This window comes from Lissotriton helveticus, chromosome 4_1, assembly GCF_964261635.1.
Source record: "Lissotriton helveticus chromosome 4_1, aLisHel1.1, whole genome shotgun sequence".
Taxonomy (NCBI): Eukaryota; Metazoa; Chordata; class Amphibia; order Caudata; family Salamandridae; genus Lissotriton; species Lissotriton helveticus.
This window is the reverse complement of record NC_136063.1, coordinates 525,980,349-525,994,685: the sequence shown is the minus strand read 5'-3', so window position 1 is coordinate 525,994,685 and position 14,337 is coordinate 525,980,349.

Sequence of the window (14,337 nt, the reverse complement as noted above, 5' to 3'; positions counted from 1 at the left end):
ACATACCAGTAACCATACCATTTTGGGAATTTCTGCACCACAATGAAGGGCTACATGCAACATGGTGATGATTTAAAGATAAGACTCTACAATAGAGGTTTCCCAAAGTGACTAGTCAAACGTGCCTTTAAACGAGCTAAGTATTATGACAGAGAAGCCCACTTGGAGGTAAAGGACAGGAGAAGTGGCTATAAACTGGTCTGTGTTACCAATCACTCCAATATAAATTATAAGATCAAGAGGATACTGGAATGTAATTGGAAGATCTTAAACACTAATGAGCAAGATAGCAAATTGGAGAAACAAATATTTGTATTCATGTGGTACATGAATCTGAGGGACCAACTGGTACATACTCACCTGAAAAGCAACCCCAGAGATCAACAGATGACAATTGATGGGAGAAAACAAATCAAAGGAAATTCTCATTGTGGCACCTGTCATGCCTGTGAGGCTAAGATAGTAACAGAACAATGGCACTATGGACATCGCAGAGGACCCCTCAAAGATATGACCAACTGCAGCAGCTGCAATGTGGTCTAATTTATAGTCTGCCCATGTGGTTTAGGCTACATGGGAGGAATGGGGAGGGAATTCAGAATACGATTTAGTGAACACAATTCCCTGAGGAATAAATTGGAACAAGCACCTATGGTAACACACTGCTCGGAGAAAGGACATAAAGACACAGATCTCAAATGGCTCATACTATAGAAAGTTAAGCCACAGAAAGGATGAAAGATAACAGAAGTGAGAAACAGAGAGAAACGTTCTGGATGGTTTCACTCAATACAGTCAAGGAGGGATTGAATGAGGAAATAGTATTGATGGTAACTTAGACTCTTTCCCATACCAGCCAATAAATACCATAGGAGGTAATATCTGTGGCTTACAGTTCTCTGTAGCCAACTACATTCAGGTTCCTTTTAGGTGTAAAATGTATTAGCGGATTGACCATATACCCTTTATAGGCGCACATTCAGATATATACACTTCTGGGTGTATTCTGAGAATTCTTAATTCCTTATATCAAGCATTTGTGTGTCTTGGACAGTCACTGAATATTATACTGCATAGCGGGCTACATAAATGGTTTTACCAGTGCCCCCATACATGTCATGATTAGTGTATACGCACTGTACCCGTGGAGGTGGAAGGACCCGAGTGCATCGATCACTCCAAGTGGCCCAATTTACAACAACATTTCTAGATACTCCTTGAGAAATGTGTACATGAACAATTGTGCAAACACATTAAGCAATTCCAACTTCTTGACCAATTCCAATCGGGCTTCCGTCCCGGCCAGAGCACTCATATAGTGGACGACCCTCTCAATTTGCTTGACCAGAATAAATCTTGCCTACTAATACTACTCGATCTCTCATCTGCATTTGACACTGTCAAACATGACAATCTACTTAACCTTTTAGAATGTAGGATGGGGCTCTCAGGCACTGTACTAAAATGGTTTGTCTCTTTTCTCAACAAAAGAACGTAGAGATTCAAATCCAGTCCCTGCACTTTGGGTGTCCCCCAAGGGTCATCCCTCTTCCCCATGCTCTTTAATCTTTTCATTGAACCACTTACTGTAATCATCAAAGCATCTAACATCCAATACCACATATACATGAATGACACCCAACTGTACATGAAAATCTCTTACCCTGACGATATCAAGTCACTCAACGAAACCCTGCACAAAACCCTAAATTGGCTAACCTCCAACCATCTCAAACGAATGCCTGAGAAAGTGCTTTGCGTATTAGATCATTACCATCTAAACTTAAATAACATATATTAAGAAAGAAAAACTTTCCCAACAGTGAGAACAGTTCACCTAATACCCTTGGTAGATATACTCCACGATTTCCACCCCCTTAACATGGAAATAAAGGGCGGCAGCAGACACAGGGAGGCCTCTTTGAAAAATTAGATCCAGGTGAGGGTACCACCCTCCGTGAGCTTGAATAGTGAAATCAGTCTCCCCACCATCAGACAATCATGTGTGCGACACGAAAACACACTGAGGTTGAGGTGCAATCACCCCCATTATGTGGGGAAAAGAAGACTGGAGATGAGTGTTTACGCTTGGATTAATTGCCTTGTTTTAAATAAGGAAAAATCACCTGAATAATAAAGTAATTAGCTAGCTATAGAATTTGCTAAACCACGCTTTCTATTTGCTGACCATTAATAAAGTAAGGGGATATTGGTCCTCTTAAAACTGTTGTGGTGAACCATTTGGTACACCACTAGTTATGTATACGGTTAACCTCTGCAATATACGAGACAGCCTAACTTTGTGCCCCTAATAACTTGTCACTAACACCAGTGCTTTTTGCTTTTATTTTCCAGCAATTGTAGTACATACGGTTCTTTTTAGAACAATTGTGGTTTACTGGATTGTGATGTCGGGTAAAGGGAGGAAAACCCTTGCTAAATAACAGGTTTCTGATCATTCTTAGATGTTTTCTGTATACCTGGCGGACCTTTTAAGTTAGTATACGAGCCTGCTTTGTAGCTCTAAGAAAAACCTTTTATTATTGATAATCTAGCCACCACTATCACTAGTCCCGGTGCATCATAATCAGTCAGGCACTTCCATTGGACCACGGAAATATAACCGAGAGGTAGCCTGCATCCTAGTAGTGAATGCCAGTCTTGAGAAAATTAAACAATGCTTCAAAAATGTCGACCAAACTTGATCTATGTGTCAACCAGTGTCTGACCAATGGTTTTGCTTTTATCTTTTGCTGGACTGGCAGTACTCCAGAATAAGCATTCCCTACCCTGAGTACAGGAGATCTACACGGTATATTTATGCCAATCTTGAGTATTGTAGCCAATTACAGGTAATGCGCACTCTGCTTGTGTGCTTTATTCTGCATACTATGTAGATCTGTTGTATGGATATGGTTAAATGAAGATTCCTTTCTCCATTTTCCTTTTCCTGTCTAATTTGAAATAGAGATCTACTCAATAACCACAAAAGAAATGACATCTAAATAGATGCCTCTCATGTCCTAAATATATGAACATGACGAGGTGCTTCCCCTATCTGCAACACATGAAATATATAAGCAAGACAGGTATGTTGCAGTTTTCTAACCACAATCCGAATATGGTAACAGGCTGCTTCCGCATCATATTGTCCACTGTTTTCTTACTTTCTATGTGATTGGTCCTCGAAAAATATTGGCTTTCATTTCACTTTAACTGCTCTTGGACACCGCTAAGATTTTTTGTTACCACTACCCTTGAAGAACTGGTCTTTAGTTGTGTTGACATGAAACATTGTGGCTGCATGCGGGGTGTAATGTAGAAGACAGAAGGCCTATAAGGTTGGCACTTTGAATTATTTATATTTCATCTTTTGATAAGGTGTGGAACTCAGCTTTATGATAAAACCAGATACGTACAATAAATGCCTTTTTGATTAATACAACAGTAACGTGATATGTCTCAACCACAATAGTTATGCCCGCTCATGTTGCCTTACAGACCCGAGGAAGTTAATTTTGCATTACTGATACCACTGGAACGTACATCGACTGCATGTTGAAAACCCCCAGCTCACAACAAAATGTTTTCCTGGATTTAATCTAAGATGTATGTGAGACTAGGCTGGGCTATGAATGTAAGATTGTAGTGAGAATATGTGTATGTGAGATATGAAGTAGAGAGTGAATGCATATATGGGGCATTATATGAATACAATTTGGTGAAAAAAGGTGGAAATACTTTTTTCTGTAAGATATATTGTGCTTTTGTCGTGTGTATAAATGTAAATTATTATCTGATAAAACTATATATTTTGGTATTGATCTTTGTATGGATAAAACTAATGAGTTTGGAAAAAAAGAAAACTTTATTTTAAATTATAATAAAGTATATTCATTTCATAACAACCTTACTGTACATGGCAGTTGGCAGTCGAGACGTCAGGCACTAAGATCCAATTGAGAAGATATACAGCTCAAGTGGGATTTTCTTATATATTTTTTATATGTGACAGGGTACCCTGTCAACCAAACTAGAAATCATGGCCAAAGTCTCTAACACATGATGCAACATTGACCTTGCCAATCACCTTCATCAACATCCTCTGTGCCTAAAGCACATGATGACCTCCTAAACTAGTGCCCCAATTAACTTCTACCTTTCCTTGGCAATGTCATGGAAAGAGCATTCGATCAACAACACAATGACTACATTGACTGTCACACATTTTGCATGCCAGCCAGGATTTGATTCATGCTGTAGCCCAGAAATGGACATAATCTAGGTATTGAAGCACTCCCTGAAATAAATGGACACAAGTTACAACTCCCTGTGGATCATCTACAATCTCTCAATGGGATTAAACACTGTCAGTCCAGTAATAGTGCAACCACTAAATCTGTACTCCATTGGTAAAGGACAGGCCACAATAGAGAATACTGGGCTCATCATCCATCCATCCTCTACTAAATAATAAGCCTTTTGAATTTATTACAAGACAGGAGATTCCTATTATGCATTATTTTCTTACTTTATTTGTAATAGCCACCTAGAACACTAGAACTACATTACCCAGAAGCAGTAGCAAAAGAAAATAAACTGCAACATGACATCAAAGTAACTTGACCAATCATATGATGTGGAACCCAATAATTATCTTGTCTGGGATCAACAGGCCTTTTTTTCTTGCTGCTCACAGTCAAGATAAGTAATTTTAACATAAGCTATTTGACTATTGCTCTTTATTAGTGAAACGTTTATAGTCATAGACATGTTGAATTATGTGCATGTTTTATTATTGGGCTGTGTTCTACCAGTATTTGGTTCATGAGAGTCACACACTGGTGTGTGCTTTAATTGCCCACACTCACAGGCCCCATTTGGCCATTAATGGTCATGTCTCCTCAGATGCATGCCCATTTCTACAGTAACCGACTGCTCTGAAGAAGCAAATTCTGCTTTAACTGCATACATGTTCGATGTATCTCAGATTCTCCTCCCCGAGGGCAGGCCCTTCAGTATCCTCAGGAGAACGCCTATATTCCCATGCTTTCTGTTCAGCTGTTTGGTTGGTTTGTGCTTCTACTCAAGAGTTCTATTCCCCAGTAAAACTTGGATAATTTTAGGTGTAACTACAGACAGTTGCAGTTTAAATAATTTTAAGTCTTTGGTAGGATGGTTTAGCCAATTATAATAATCTTATTTTTCCCTCTGATAATTTCCAAAGGCATTTTAAAATATGTCCTGATTTACTTCTACAATTTTCCTTAACTTAAATAGTACACTTTTTTCTTTCCAACAATGTTCAAAGGGGGCCGTAATGATGAGAAGGAAGTTCACAACTTTAGAAAAGATTTGGGTTCCTATATTAAGGACCAAGTAGTTTCAACCTCCATAATAGGCGTTACACAATTGTTAGATGCCACACTAAAAAGAATCCTTGATCAGAAGGATATAGGTTTCCTGGGAAAAGGGATGAAACGGCTATCATCAAATAGCAATATGTTAAATGCTATGAATGGTGAACCTCCAAAGAATTCAGGTTCTACATCCCGACAGCTGAATAATTCAGAGAATAAGATTTATTTTCCGTTACAAGTTACTCAGTCAAGAAAGACACTGTTCTTCCCCATTGCAAGTTACTCAGTTGAGAGATACTGATAATGATACAAATAATCATAATGATGATAAAGGGGATAATGAAAAGAGGCAAACAACTTCTCAGATGGATATCTGATTCCCTCTTTGTTGACCAATTCCATAATGAGCATCTAGGGAAGTTAAAAAATGACTTCATTTTTTTCACTCACGATATCCCTTCCTGGTCCACCAGCATCTTTAATTCCTTCACGTCTCCTCCTCCTCGTCTATCTCGCATGGGCAGCAGCCAAAACTTTCCCCCTCCGCTTCCTTTAATGGTGCTCTCACCATTACACTTTACAAAAATTAGACAGTCATGATTCAAGCTACAGACCCCTGTCTCTCTCTCTTTGACCACCTCTTCCATTCCCTTTGTCTCACCCATATGACTATGATCGCCCTTGATTCTTCTTCTAGCTCCTCTCCTTTCTCTATTCCTCACCCGATACCCCTATATTCCATCAGGCCGCTCTACTGGAAGACACAGACCTACCCCCCTTCTCTTGCCCCCTCCTCTCCCATTCTTCCCCTTTCCCAATATGATCTTCCCCCGATCTCGTCTGCCTTACCTCTGGCCTCCAATCCCCGTCCCCACCCTGCATCTTCCTGCTCTTCCAATGCTATCTCCTCTCCCCTAATCCCTCTAGGCCGGGTCACGGGGCAGGAAACGCTGCTACTGGTATGATCTCTGCGGATCAGCTAAGGGCACTGTGCCCTAGTAGCGACAGCAAATGCTCCGTCCTCAAGCCCTCCCTAATGGGTTCTCAAGCTTGTCCCCACTGTGGTCTTACCCTAACTAATATTCAGCCCCATCCAGAGGTTACACATATTCGTAAGCTTCCTACTCAATCCCCTAACCATAACCCTTGTGTTTTCACGTTTTATACCGTGAATTGTAGATCTTTACCCCAACATAAATCCGATGTTTTTCATCTTTTAACAGAAGAAAAACCATGTGCAGTGTTTTTAACGGAGACCTGGCTGCATGAAAGTGCAGGTCCCGATGTTGCCGCCGCCTTGCCCTCCACCTATGCTATTGCTAGAGTAGATAGAGTGAGGCAGGTTGGAGGTGGTATTGCCGTGATTTTCAATAGGGAGTTTAAATGTGATCTTGAAGTAGTTAATATTCCTGGATGTGAAGCAGCTTTTTTTTAAATTTCGCTAAAACCTAATTTCATGTTCTCTGGTTTTTTAATTTATCGTCCACCTGGAAATAGTAACGTTTGGGCTGCGAATCTGGCTAATTTCATTTCGCCTTATTTTCTAAATGCCCAAAACCTCACTATATTGGGTGATTTAAATCTCCATTTGGAGGACAAGTCAAATAGTACAGTTGTAAACCTCCTGGAGGATTTCACTGCTTTGAATATGACTTTGCGGAATCAGGGCCCTACCCACAAAGCAGGACATTTGTTGGACCCCATTATATCAAACCTACAGGAGCTAAAATGGTTAACAACTGACCCTATTTGTTGGTCTGACCATTTTCTAACTCTCTTTAGCATTACCCTCAGTGAACCCAGGCAGCTATGCTCTACCCGGCCTCCAATACTTATGAGAAATTGGAAAAGGCTGAACCTGAGTGAGCTGCAGAATGCACTAAAGAAATCCCCCCCCTCTCCTGGGCTGTGATATGGATAAAAATGCGTTGGAAACCCATACATGGTTGGAGAGGGCAGTTGACACCTGTCTTCCTATTTCCAGGTGTAGAGGGAGTGTTTCATCGACCACCGGCTCCCTGGTATACTGAGGACCTCAAATTAGAAAAATCCAAGTGTAAGGCACTTGAACGAAAATGGCGCAAACACTACGATCCTCTAAAAAAAGAGATTTACCGTAAGGCTAGAAATCTTTATCACTCGGCCTGCACGAGAGCCAAAGCCTGTTATGTAACAGAGACTATTAACATTGCTGCCAACAAAGCACGGACTCTTTTTAATACAGTTAAGGAATTAGCTGGAGCAAATTCTATGGCTGCTGCACCCCCCCTTACCACCCAAAAATGTCAAGACCTTGCCACCTATTTTGTGGAAAAGATTGAGACCATTATTGCCAACATCAACTCTCCGTTGAGGGACAGCAGAGTAGTTCTACCTCCAGTTACATCAGTAGGATGCCGGCTTGAGGTCTGGCCTTCTATTACCTTGGAAACTTTGAAATCCTTAGTTATTTCTATCAAGTCAGGCTCTCCTTGTGACCCTCTCCCTATCAGCATTCTGAGCCAACTCGATGACTCTGCTCTGAAGATCGTTTCTGAGACATTAAATGCCTCTATTCATCTGGCAAAAGTCCCAGCGTCCTGGAAACATGCCATGGTCAGCCCTTTGTTGAAGAAGCCTTCTGCTGATCCTGAGGTGCTGGCCAACTATCGCCCGATCTCCCTGCTGCCTGCTTTCTCAAAAATTTTGGAGAAACACATTCACGGTGTACTTACTTCATTTACGGAGAAGAACAACTTACTCCACTTCTCCCAGTCGGGTTTCAGGGCTGGTCATTCCACCGAGTCCGCCCTCCTGGAGGTCACCGAGAAGATCAGGGGGCTCTTGGACGAGGGGCAAACGGTTGCACTTGTCCTGCTTGATCTCAGCGCAGCCTTCGACACCATCTCGCACGATGGACTGCTTATTAGGCTGAGCGAGGATGGTGTCGGAGGAGCAGCGCTGGACTGGATTAAATCCTATCTGTGCAACCGGACGTTTCAGATCTCGTCTTCACAGGCTCAGTCAGATACCTTTGTTTCACCCCATGGCGTGCCTCAGGGCTCAATTTTGAGCCCGCTATTTTTTAATCTGTATCTCCGCCCCCTCGCTGATCTTGCAGAGCAAGTTGGTCTAGAACTCATAACCTATGCGGATGATTCGCAGATTATTTTTTCTCTTACCAACTCGGATCCTTTATCCCCTCTGTGCTGAAACTAGGTCTCCATGAAGTCTTCAGCTGGATGTCAACGAACCAGCTGAAGCTAAATGGGGAGAAAACGGAGATCCTTCTTTTAGGTAAAAATAGAGACCTTTGGCAGGATACCCACTGGCCGCCATCCCTGGGCGCTTTTCCCATTCCAGCTACCCATGTCAGAAATTTAGGGGTGCACATCGATGATACACTATCGATGAAACAGCAGGTCAATAAAGTAGCTGGTACTTGCTTTACTATCCTTAAATGGCTGCGGAAAATCATCTGGATGCTGCCTGTTGATACCCAGAAGACCGTAGTCAATGCCCTTATTACATCTCGGCTTGACTACGGTAACATCCTCTACCTGGGCTCCAACTTAGCCGTGATTAGACGGCTCCAGTTAGTCCAGAACTCCGCAGCCAGGTTGCTGTGTAAAATCCCCAGGAGAGCAAGGATTTCTAAGCACCTTAAGGACCTGCACTGGCTCAGAGTGGAGAACCGGGTTCGGTTCAAAGCCCTGAGCTATATGTTCAAAATAAAGGCAGGAACCGCACCAAAGTACTTGCAACAGTTAGTTAGGCCCTACTCTCCTGCACGTAATCTCCGTTCCTCAAATGGAGCTAATTTTGTGGTACCCAGATTTAAACTGGCCAGAATGGGAGGGAGATCCTTTTCCTATCTGTGACCCGTCCTCTGGAACTCCCTTCCCCCAGCTCTACGAAAGGAGGAAAATGTTGTCAGCTTTAAGAAAAGCGTTAAAACCTGGCTTTTTAACAAATAATTGTGGTCTCAGGCCGTTTTGCTTTCTGTGTTGTTGGCTTTCTTAGTCCTGGCGCCGGGAAACCCTTTGTGGGTATCTGTGCGCATTATAAATGTAAAAAATAAATAAATAAATAATAAATAAATAATCCCAGCCACCTCCCCCCTACTTAATCCAGCTTTTTTACAACCTGGTCTACCGATCAACTTTCATTACCTTCCCCCTTCCCTCCCCCTTTCTCCTCATCCCTTTCTGCTCTTCCCCCTCCCTCATACCCTAAATTCTTCTCTTACACCTCCCATCTCTCTTCAACCTCCCCTTCCTCATCCTGTGCTTCACAACCATGTCTCCACTCTTGGTAATTCTTTCCTCTTCCCTCCCTCTGACAATACAATCCCATACTCCTCCCTCAATTACCATCTGGCGAAATCCCCCCGCTCTGCCTGTTGCCTGTCCCCCTACATTCACCTCTCATAGCCTACTGTACCTGTCCAGCACCTTCTTCTCTCTTCTCCCCATACCACTGGCAATCCTTTGACTCCTCTCCCTCCCCTCCCTGTTCAGCCCCTTTTCCTATCTTCTCCCCATACCTTTGGCCTTCATTGACCCCCTTCCCTCCCCTCCCTGTACAGCCCCTTCTCCTCTCTTTTCCCCCTACCTTTGGCCTCCATTTGACCCTCCTCCTCCCCCCACCTCTCGCTCTCCCTCTCTACTCCTCAACTCTCTCCTCCTATTTATGATATCTACTCTTCCCCTCTGTTCAACACCAGTAAAAATATCTCTCTTGCCACCACTGTATCACCACTCCTTTCGATCACCATCTTTTCCCACCTTCTACCCTTACTCCCCAATATCCCCCGTTCCCCCACCCCTCCCCACCCTCCCTCGCCTACTGCACTCTCTCCCTTATCCATCGAGCCACCCAACACTCCATGCTCAGCTCTCCTCTCCCTGGAAAATAAACTTGATTCTCTCATCTCTTCCATTTCCCAGCTTGTAGCGTCCATCTCACTTTTTAGCGCCAAGATATCCCCCTTCCCAAATGTTAGACCTGGTATCATTGGTGTGAGTCTCCCTTCCATTTTTAACTGATTGCCTCCTCTGTTTTTGATCTGTTTTGCTGGTATAGATGCTTTGGGCACTGTGCCACTGCTATTCAGTGCCACCGTGCAGGTGCTCCCTCTGTTAAATTGATGTATTGATTAGTGACTCCATGACTGGGTTATTTAATTTACTTGTCAGACCCTAGTACAGTGCACCATGTGTGCCCAGGGCTTGTAAATCAAATGCTGCTGGTGGGCTTGCAGCACAGGTGTGCCACCCACAGAAGCAGCTTGTAAAAGTCTAGTACTGCCATGCTGACTTGGTAAGTGCACCCACTTGCCAGTACCTAAACCTTCCCATTTCTTCATATAACCCACCCCTAAGGTTGGGCCAAAGGCAGGGTGCATTGTAAGTATAAGGTAGGACATGCCCTCGTGTATGTGGCATGTCCTAATAGTGAATTACAGCCATTTTCATTTTTCACTATTACAAGGCTACCTGTTCCCCATAGTGGTACAAAAGGGGGTGGTTAACAGATCTGGGTTTAATCCATCACCGTTCTTTAGCCCACTCTGCCACCCCAGTTCAGACATGGCCATATGCAAATCAGTCTGACCCTGTGCCTCATGGGAACAGTCCAGCACGAACTGCCAAGCCATGCCTTCCCTTGACCGGAAACCAGCTTCCTAGGACCAGTTTCTGGCATTCCAGCCGTCTTCAACCAGGCTTGCTTGAACCCAGTGGCAAAGTGAGCAAGGGACTCACGTCTGAGCATACCCTGCCAACATATGGCGAACAAAGCGGTACAAAAGGGGGTGGTGACAAAGGCCAGAATGGGCAGTTTGATTATAACATCTTATAATCCTAACTGACCCAGGGAACATGGTATAAATTCGAATTTAGTATGCCTGAACTCAGAATGTCAAAATACATATTTTAGTGAAGTTGGTTTTAACATTCTGTGTTTGAAAATACCACTTTTAGAAAGTAGGTATTTTTTTGCCTTACCATCCAGCCTGCTTCTGCTAGCTTGTGTATTGTGTGTCTGGCTTTGTGAGTGACAGGGGCTGGGGGATTCCAGGAGACAGGGTGAGTCAGGACAAGGCTGAATAGACCTATCTGCATGCAGATGGGTGGGAGTAGCACCTGGGTCTGAATAGGGCTGTGCCTGCCTCCCACAATGCTGGTTCCACCTTCTGTGGTGTGTCTGATGACCCTGGCCCACCCTGCCAAAGGAAAGCAGGAGTCATGTAAACAAAGTGCTCCAGGACTGCACAGAACTGGTGTGGACTATGTACAGAACCCTCTGCCTTCAGAGGACAAAGGATTTGCAAGTATAAATATTGGGGCCCAGACCCCAAGACTTTAGATCACTTCTGGAACAACAAGACAAACCTCTGCCACAGAGAAGAACCAAGGAAGCTGTAGGAGTTGTACTGCTCCCCTGCCAGCGTGCTGTGTTGCTGGGTTGGCCTACAGTGGTGTCTTCAGTGCCAAGGAGAGGAGAAGGAACTTCTAAAGAGACTTTTATCATCTTGCAGAATATTACTTCAAGGGCTTGATTTGAGCTTGCCTCCTGACCGAAGTCTCAGGGATACCAGACTTCACTCCTTCTGTTTGCCTGCATCTGGAACATGCTGTTCTTTCTGCTACAGAAGGAATTCTGCAACACTGATGCCGGCGAGCAACGCTGTCATCTGCATTAAAGCTGTGAGCGCTGCTCTGACGTGCAATGTAGACAAGACGCTAGTCGCCGTGCCACATCGACGCCAGCAAGCGACATCGTAAGCCTACCATAGCCGTGAGCGCTGCTCTGACTTGTAACGCAGCCAAATGCCTGCTGCTGTGCCTCATCGACTCTGAAGCCGACATCATCACGGATCCGATCGTGGACGTTAGGTGGGCAAGAATCCACCAACATTTTGACATCGTACAGAACCGTGGTTTCGGCACCAGTGTGACATCACCTCCTCTCCAGCACCGATGCCTCCCCTTTCTGCGCAAGCATCCAGGACTCCAATGCATCATCTCCCCCGAAGTAAGGAACAACCGCTGCAACGCGCCAATGACGCCGCACCTCCCCGACGCTGTGAGCTGTCTTTGTTTTCACATTTCCCAGGTACTGTTCTCTGTGGGTCTGTTTTGACTCCGGGTCCGACGCCGTGCACCTCACGGTCGGCGCCGTACTTTGGGATTTCTTTGACCTTGACATTGTGATAACTCCTGTTGGGGTTATCTGTTGATAAAGACTGTTTTTAAGTGAATAACCTATTTTTTTTTAACTATTTCTACCATCTGTAAGAATTATTATCGATTACAGTATTATGGATTTTTTGTTGTTAATGGTCTTGTGATAAGTCTATATAAAGAATACTTATTTTTATAAAACTTTCATCTGTAGTATTTTCACTGTATCACTGTATGTGTTCGCGAATGCTTAACACACTGCATCTGAGATAAGCCTGTCTGCTCATGCCAAGCTGCCAAGGGGGTGAGCAGGGATTATCCAGTAGTGTAATCCCTTTCCCTGACTTAGAAGCAAGGATCCCTATTTGGTCAAAGGTGTATACCAAATAGAGACCCCCAGTTCTAACATCTAACAACCTCCCGAGGAGTTCCTTTCTCCCACGCCCCAATAAAGCCAACCACAATCTGTCCTCTGCAGACATCGCCAACTTACTGGCCAGCTACAAGACTACCAATGTCACTCCCCCTCCACCTTCCTCTCCTGATAATTCTACTCGGTTCACTATTGAGGACTTATCTTCTGTGAGAACTAACCAGCCTTCTTCTTCCTGGGCACCCTCATTCAAGAATCTTATCCCTATCTCCATTAACAGTCCAAACACCCCATCACCAAAACAGTTGCATCAGAGCTGCACTGTTGGCTCCACAACTGCAGATCTGCAATCAAACACAAATTGGACATTTCTGACACTATCACTCACCACAATCTTGACATGTCCTTCCTTACTGAGACCTGGTTTAAAGACTCCTCTCATACTTTGTTTGATCTTCTGGTACCCACTGACTACTCTATCCTCAGAAATGACAAAACAGACACAATTGGGGCGGTGTTGCTATCATCTTCAGAAACTCCCTTCAAATTAAAGCCTTTCCTACCACCTTCTTCCACACATTTAAATGCCTATCCCTAGAACTTCAAGTACATCACAGCTCACCCTTCATATTCCATGCCATCTACCACCTTTCTGGTAAGTGCTCTTCCTTTTTGGAGGAACTCACCGACTTCATCAGTGACCAATATTCTCAAAGTGACAGGCAGATCTTCCTGGGTGACTTCAATCTCCACTGGGGCTCTTTGGAAGACTCAGCTGACAAAAGCAGACCTGCATACTATTGCTCCCCCCATCCATGTAGACTGGTCAGACCACTTTCTCATTCCCTTCCGTTTTCACCTATCGCACGTTACAACTCTCCGCCAACCTAAAAGGGCTTCTACCTGGTTCCGCAACACTAAAAACATTGATCTTGATGCTCTATGTGATTCTGTTATGCATTCACTTCCTAGACTAGAACCTAACGTGGATGTCAACGATCTCACCTCCCATTGCCTCTCAGTCTTTGCAGTCGAAATCGATAATGTCACTCCACTCCAAAGCAAAAGAAAAAGACTCACCCTCTCAGCACCTTGGTTCAACAAAGCTCTCTATGATGAAAGGAAGAGCCTTAGAATCTTAGAAACATTGGAGACAATCTCCATACACCTCCAAACTCTCTCTTTTACGTTCAGCGAGATCCAAATACCACAATCACATCTTCCATGAAAAAGCATCACATTTCAGATCCCTCCTTGACTCAGCCAATAACAGACCCAAAAAACTTTTTGACCGCATCAAAAACCCAAACTGCTCTCCCCTACAGAATTTGCTATATTCTTTGATGAAAAGGTCAAATAACTGGTGTATCAGGTCACCCACCCCTCCTCGGTTGAGGAGCGAAAATCCTTAGTCACTTGGCAGAACTGTGCCGTCATC